The sequence below is a fragment of the Schistocerca gregaria genome, chromosome 5, assembly GCF_023897955.1.
Source record: "Schistocerca gregaria isolate iqSchGreg1 chromosome 5, iqSchGreg1.2, whole genome shotgun sequence".
NCBI lineage: Eukaryota > Metazoa > Arthropoda > Insecta > Orthoptera > Acrididae > Schistocerca > Schistocerca gregaria.
Window position 1 is genome coordinate 186,020,135 of NC_064924.1, and position 8,102 is coordinate 186,028,236.

An 8,102-nucleotide genomic window follows, 5' to 3' on the forward strand; every position below is an offset into this window, starting at 1 on the left:
TTGTGTTACGTTTTCGAAGTTTTTGCAATTCATTATCAAACGGCTTTTTCATGCTTTCATCAATACAGACTGTACCCTGGTTTCCTGTGAACTGCCCTAGGATGGACAATAATTTACAAATTACAAAAGTTGTAACCAATGGTTGCGCTACATATTTGTGTTGGAATGCAACCTACTTAAAGTGTCCATCTGATAATACAAATGCACCGGATGGACAAGTCACGTAAGTTGCAGTTCAACACGAATGTGTAGTGCAACTATTTTTGTTACACGTTTGTAATTTTTAAATTATTGTTTATTCTAGGGCAACTCACAGGAAAACAGTGTATGATCTGTATTGATGAAAGCATGAAGAAACCGTTTCATGGCTACTTGTAAAAAAGTCGAAACCGGAGAGGTACCTTTAGAATAAAGTAACCTAAAATAAAATTTTGACTGGCTGCTGCACACCATCAACAATTCATTTTATATAACAGCCACGGTGTCCAACCACATCTACATATGACAAAAATGTCAATGTGGGTATTTCAGATGTAGATTATCCGAATGAGATGAATTCAAACCCTAGACATAAGGGAGCTATAAATGTAACCGCGTTATGGAAGGAAGAGGCAAGTTTAGTAGGAATGTAGCAAGTTTAGTAGGAATGGACAAATTAGGGAAGGACGACGGCTCAGATCCGCGTCTGGCCATCCTGATTTAGGTTTATCGTGATTTCCCTAAATTGCATCAGGCACGTTCCGGGATGGTTCCTCTGAAAAGCGACGGGGCCGAGTCATTTCTCCATTCTTACCTAATCCGATGGGACCGATGACCTTGCAGTTTGGTCCCCTCCCCTAGACCAACCAACCAACCAACCACGAACCAACAAATTAGAGATGGAAGTGTTCTCATTAGAACCTGAGGATATTTCTAATCTTCATGGTTCTTCGCCAGATACAACATAGAATACTAACTATTGATGAATCTCCTGTGCACCATCAAACGTACCATGTACTTCTTTAGTGGTGGAGGAGGCCATTGATCGGTAGTTACAGGACAGTAGTACTGAGGAAACTACCAGCCCATTGGTCGCACAAGTCGTGATTTATCAAAAAGTGGACAAACAGAATGAAGGCCTATCATTTTCGTTCCAACTATAGATACCTCAATATTCGAACGGTTATGGACACACCGCCAACAAAATAAAATGGGAACTTAGGATAATTGCGCGCATTGTCGGTATTTTTCCATCATAAATAGGCAAACGTTTCACCAGAGGACTACTCGAGCATGGAACGTATGATTTCTTGAGGACAATAGCTGTATTTTCGTTTACCATTTGAGTTAAACAAAGCGCTACCTACATTGCAGCATTTGTTGGACGGAGTTTAAGAACGACTGAAATCAAGACAAAGTATGGCACCTTTGGATGACATAATAAGAAGATTCAGAAGGATGTAGGTTGCAGTAGGCACTGGGAAATGAAGAAGCTTGCACAGGATAGAGTAGCATGGAGAGCTGCATCAAACCAGTCTCAGGACTGAAGACCACAACAACAACAACAACAATTGTTTTTGTGGAAGGTAAGGAAGACAGTGCACAACAATTACGGGAGTTGAAACTTCCTGACAGATTAAAACTGTGTGCCGGACCGAGACTGGAACTCGGGACCTTTGCCTTTCGCGGGCAAGTGCTCTGGCAGAAGTAGAGCTGTGAGGACGGGGCGTGAGGTCCCGAGTTCGAGTCTCGGTCCGGCACACAGTTTTAATCTGCCAGGAAGTTTCATATCAGCGCACACTACTCTGCAGAGTGAAAATCTTATTAGGGGAGTTGTTTTGGAGATTATGCCCCGCTCACGTAACTCTCAATATGGATAAGTGTAGATTTGTACTATGGAAGGTGAGTTACTTAGGATTTATACGAGACTTGTGAATGCCACGCCTTGTTTCCATATTCCTCAGATAGAAACGGAGTTAGTCATTTTTAGGATATTCAAATTACTATAACAAATTTATCGCATAATTTACAGAAACAACATGAGTGCTCAAACATTTACTGAAAAGAAGTGTAAAAGTCCACTGGATATGAGGACATGAAGGTGAATTTGGAAAGCTAAAATGGTTGTAGACTAGCGTGGTACTGACCTTTCTAAATTTCTAAAACAAGCTCATTATATCTTGTAATGCAAGTAATCATGTGCTGGATGATGTGTTCAGTTAAGGAGTAGAGCAGATGGAACAAGTAGTCGCCTATTTTTCACATCAAGCAGTGAGGAACAATCTGCCGCACATTATGAAATCTTGAGCCTCGTACATGCAGTGATGTACTTCCACTGTTACGTGTCTGGTAATGGGTCACACACGATTCAATTGGTTATCAGGGTAAAGAATCCATGTAGTAGATTAATGTGGCGGGTACTGAAACTAGTTCGATTTCGAAGCAATCTGTAAATCTGCTAAGAATCACAAGGACGCAGAGTGCGCCATAGCATGCCTTGAGTGTTACAGATAAAAGGTTGTACCCTTATTGACAGTTAAAATATGCAAGCTGTTGACAGCTAATGGAAGATATCTACAATACAGCCATAGTTTAATATGAATCTTTTGATATTATGCTGAAGAACAAAATCCAGTCTCATTAAGAAAGACAGTATAAAAACATGCACGTGATCACCTGCTATCCAGCAAGGAGGGTCGAGGAACGATAGAACGGCCTCAATCTGAGCATTACTGCTGATGTACACATAAGCAGGAGGTGTATCAACATGAGAAAAAATGTTTACCATAACCTCAGTGGGTCGAGTTGACCCGTCAGCGTGTTCCAGTAGAAATGTTAAGCGAAGCTAATACGCCAATTGAAATGACTGGTATGCTCATTTTATGGCGCTTTGGTCAAATCTCAGTGGAAGGCGGCTATATTATGACCAAAGTATTCGCAAATTAACAACAAGTGCGTTACATCAGCAGGTAAATGAAAGACCAGAAATGGTGGATAAGACCATGCTGAAGCATTATGTGAACGCCCATCACAATGATTGCCATACATTGTTAAAGCTTATAGCTCTAAGCATAGGCTTACCGCTGTTTAAGATTATCGAGCCTAAGGTAGGGAAGAGTCCTTTGAAAACTGTCGTTGTGTGTAAGTATATTTAGTGTATCTCCTAATATATGTAGGTAAGGGGTTGTATGCCAAAAGGAATTATTAATGTATACTGCTAATCTGTATGTTTGATAATATTCAGAATGGAATTAGCAATAAATGCCGTTTGTCAAAATATGTGTTGTGTAGAAATGTACACAGTTTTATAGAACAAAATCACTGATGTGAAAACAGACCAGATTTTGTGAAACATACAGAAACACTTTACTATGAAAATCCAAAGATCGGAGAAACAGTAACATGAAAGGTGTGTTATGAAGTTAGTTTCTACTATCTTCTATTAAGTATAAGTGATTTACATTCAGAAAAGTAAATCAATATACATTCAGAGGATGTTTCGACTCATAAATTGTTCGATAATTTAAAACGGTGGAAGGTGTTCGAAATTCTGAGAAAAATAGGAATAAGTTGTATGAAAGACAGAAGACATACATTATGTGTAAGAACAAAAGGTGAACAATAAAAGGGGAAGACCAAGAACGAATTGCACAGATTATATGGGTTTAAGGCAGAGATGCAGTCTTTCGCTGCTCCATTTATATAGGTATTTACAAATATGAAAGATAAGTTCAAGATTGGGACTGCAATTCTGGTTGAAAGAATATGAACGATAAGATTCGGTGATGCCGTTTCGGCATTAAAATACCTATCGAATGGCATGAACAGTCTAATGAGTAAGAAGCAATGACAGACAGTAAAGTAGACGATGTTAGTTTGCTCTGTTACGTTAAAAACGAAATAATCTATGATGACCAAGTATGAACGACATAAGAATCAGATTAGCTCATGTAAAGACGGAAATAATGCCCAAGAGAAGTCTATCGGTGTCAAACAAAGGCCTTCATTCGGGGCAAAAGTTTCTGAGAATGTACAGTTGGAGCACAGCATGGTAAGACAGTGAATTATGGACAGTGGGGAAACAAGAAGAGAATTGATGGGTGTTAAATGTTATGTTACAGAAGAATGTTGACAATCACGAGAACTGTTTAGGTAAGAAAAGAGTAGGTCCTCTGTAAAATCGGCGAAGAGAGGAACGTACGGAAAACACAGTCAAGAAGGAGGGACTGGGGCATCGAGGAAAAACCTCCATGATACTAGGTACTACGAAGTGTAAATCTCCTAAGAGGGATGACTGTTCAGTACTCAGGCACAGTGAAACAAAAATATAATTGCGTTTTCTTGACAGAACCTCTTCTGGTTCTATGTTTCTCGGCATGTTCTTTGTCTTAACTTCTTCTTCATAGGATCATGTGCTGGTGATCTGTAAACTGAGCCTGAAACGTAGACCGAGAAACAAAAAGATTAAGAAGGTCTCTAACGAAAGCATTAAAATGGATGTCATAGATAATGTGGGTACTAAGAAGCTGTGTCAAAATATACGAAAGCAGAAAATTTTCAGTAACCATGTGTAAACGAACAAGATGTAGAAGGTAGATGCTGTACACTTAGATCGAATTCACGACAGACAGTACAAGACGCTTTATGTACGATAAGAGTAAATGTAATGTAAGGCAGCACTACATACAGAACAACGTCATTTAGCCAAGATATTAAGGATTTAGATATTCCGAAGAAGAAATTCAGTCAAAGCCTTGGCGAGTGTATGGAGCATGAGACCATTCATAACAGGGTAAAAGCGGATATTCGAAAAATAAAAGGACGACGACAGGAAGCGATACACTAAAACTATGGAATGAGACCATTATGGAACACACAACGAAGTATCCTCCAAAAACAATATAGGGATATTAATGAACACATTAAAATACATAGTGTAAGCTACGTTCTGCTGGGAAATTATTTGAACTTAACAAACATAGAAGCTAAAACTAGACACCATAGCAGTGAACATGACCCATACATGAACTTCTCATTGGGATTAACGTGCACTGCAATAAAAAGACTTAGAAAAGGAAATTTCGAAGGCAGATGGCATACACACGATTGAAAAAAAAAAAGAAACAATAACGAGGTACCATTAAGGAGTTACGCAAATCAGTTATGCAATTTCTTCAGCTGGAAGGGGTATTAATAAGGAGACATACGATACCATGGCATCAAGTAATATCGAATTTAATTCCTTGTACTCAGCTGGACATTAACCCTGCCTCGCAGACAGCAGGCGCATGCACGCTACTACTCGTATTAGCAGGTATCAGCATTTGAGAGAGGACGTGTAACGGGAATGTGTGAAATATTATGGGACTTAACATTTAAGGTCATCAGTCCCTAAGCTTACACACCACTTAACCTAAATTATCCTAAGGACCGAGACACACACCCATGCCCGAGGGCGGACTCGAACCTCCGCCGGGACCAGCCGCACAGTCCCTGACTGCAGCGCCTTTGACCTCTTGGCTAATCCCGCGCGGCTACGTGTAATGTGCTCAAAGAAGCTGGTTGCGGTAAGAGACGCATCGCTGGACATCTGAAAAGCAGCGATGCCGCTCTTCGACGACACTGGAATCAATGGAACAGCCATGGCCGAACACAGCTTCACGAAGCTTCATGTCGACCTCTAGAACGACAGAAGTGACAACCCAACAATCTCGGAGAAGCAGTCACAGTCTCGGATTCATCATTATCAACAATCGATGCTTCAGCCACCACAAGGACCCCTAAGAGGTTGATCACAGATAGAAAGCTGAGCTCACTGCGGCTATTACACTCTGTACGCCAAGAAGCCCGCGTACACGTTCGGCCTATAGTACAACTCTCTTCAGCGTTGAATGCCCATTGAAACTGAGCCCCAATGACCAGTGAATATGTGTCAGGAGACGCCCCTGACAGTGGCAATATACTACCTAGACTGTCGGCAGCCAAATGAGTCGACAACCTTTAGCTTGTGATACCATTTTGTTTCATTGCAGCACCCTTTTGGTTATAAATGACGACATATTCTACGTCGTTTTCTTGGCCTTCACGAGAAGGCATCCCGGGCCTACATTCCAGCAAGATAATGCGAAACAAGGCCCCGGGAGTAGACAACATTGCATTAGAACTACTGACAGCCTTGGGAAAGCCAGTCCTGACAAAACTGTAATATCTGGTGAGCAAGATGTACGAGACAGCCTAAAGACCCTCAGACTTCAAGAAGAATATAATAATTCCAACCCCAAAGAAAGCTAGTTTTTGCAGATGTGAAACTTACCAAACCATCAGCTTAATAAGCCACGGCTGCAAAATATTAACACGAATTTTTTACACACGAATGGAAAAACTGGTAGAAGCCGACCTTGGGGAAGATCAGTTTGGATGCCGTAGAAAACTTGGAACACGTGAGGCAATACTGACCCTACGAGTTGTCTTAGAAAATAGACCAAGGAAAGGCAAACCTACGTTTCTAGCATTTGTAGACTTACATCAATATTTTTACAATGTTGACTGGAATACCCTCTTTCAAATTCTGAAGGTGACAGGGGCAAAATACAGGGAGTGAAAGGCTATTTACAATTTGTACAGAAACAAGATGGCAGTTATAAGAGTCGAGGGGCATGATAGGGAAACAGTGGTTGTGAATGGAGTGACACAGGTTTGTAGCCTATCCTCGTTGTTATTCAATCTGTATATTGAGCAAACAGTAAAGGAAACAAAAGAAAAATTCGGAGTAGGTATTAAAATCCATGGCGAAGAAATAAAAACTTTGAGGTTCGCCGATGACATTGTAATTCTGGCAGAGACAGCAAGAGCAGTTGAACGCAATGTACAGTGGCTAAAACGGAGGATATAAGGTGAATATCAACAAAAGCAAAACGGCATGTAGTTGAATTAAATCGGGAGATGCTAAGGGAATTAGATTAGGAAATGAGACACTTAAAGTAGTAATTGAGTTTTGCTATAACTGATGATAGTCAAAGCAGAGAGGATATAAAATGTAGACTGGAAATGGCAAGGAAAGCATTTCTGAAGAACAGATATTTGTTAACATCAAGTATAGATATATGTGTCAGGAAGTATTTTCTGAAAGTATTTGGATGGAGTTTAGCCATGTATGGAAGTAATACATAGACGATAAATAGTTTAGACAAGAAGATGGCTTGTTCAAATGGCTCTGAGCACTATGCGACTTAACTTCTGAGGTCATCGGTCGCCTAGAAATTAGAACTAATTAAACCTAACTAATCTAAGGACATCACACACATCCATGCCCGAAGCAGGTTCCAACCTGCGACCGTAGCGGTCGCTCGGTTCCAGACTGCAGGGCCTAGAACCGCACGGCCACTCCGGCCGGCTAGACAAGAAGATAATAGAAGCTTTCGAAATGTGGTGCTACAGAAGAATGGTGAAGATCACATAAATAATGAGGAGGTATTAAATAGAATTGGGGAGAAGAAGAATTTGTGGCACACATTGACTAGAAGAAGGGATCGCTTGGTAGGATATATTCTGAGGCATCAAGGAATCACCAATTTAGTATTGGAGGGCAGAATGGAGGGAAAAAATAGTAGAGGGAGACCAAGGTATGAATACACTAAACAAATTCAGAAGGATGTAAGTTGCAGTAGGTACTGGACGAGGAAGAAGCTTGCACAGGATAGAGTAGCATGAAGAGCTGCATCAAACTAGTCTCTGGACTGATGACCACAACAACAATAATGCCCGCTTGTCTTCGTGTTTGAAAAACCCTACTCTCCCTAACCTAGTTCGTTTGGAGCATTATGGGGAAGGCTGTGCAACCCATTAGGGATTTTGAGGATCTACGTGGGTTGTCCGAAAGTAACTTCAGATCGGTCGCTAAACGGAATCCACAGTGAAAATCTGAAACATTTTATTAGCAAAAGTTATCTACACTTTCCAAATGCTTCTCCACATGGTCGCCGCTCTGACTTAGACATTTTTCGGAACGTTATACCAAATTTCCAACACCATCTTCATAGAAGGCAGCCGCCTGCGCTTTCTGATAATTCTCTACGCTGGTCTATAGCGCTTGGCCTGCGCCCAAGTCCTCGTATCCAGCGTTT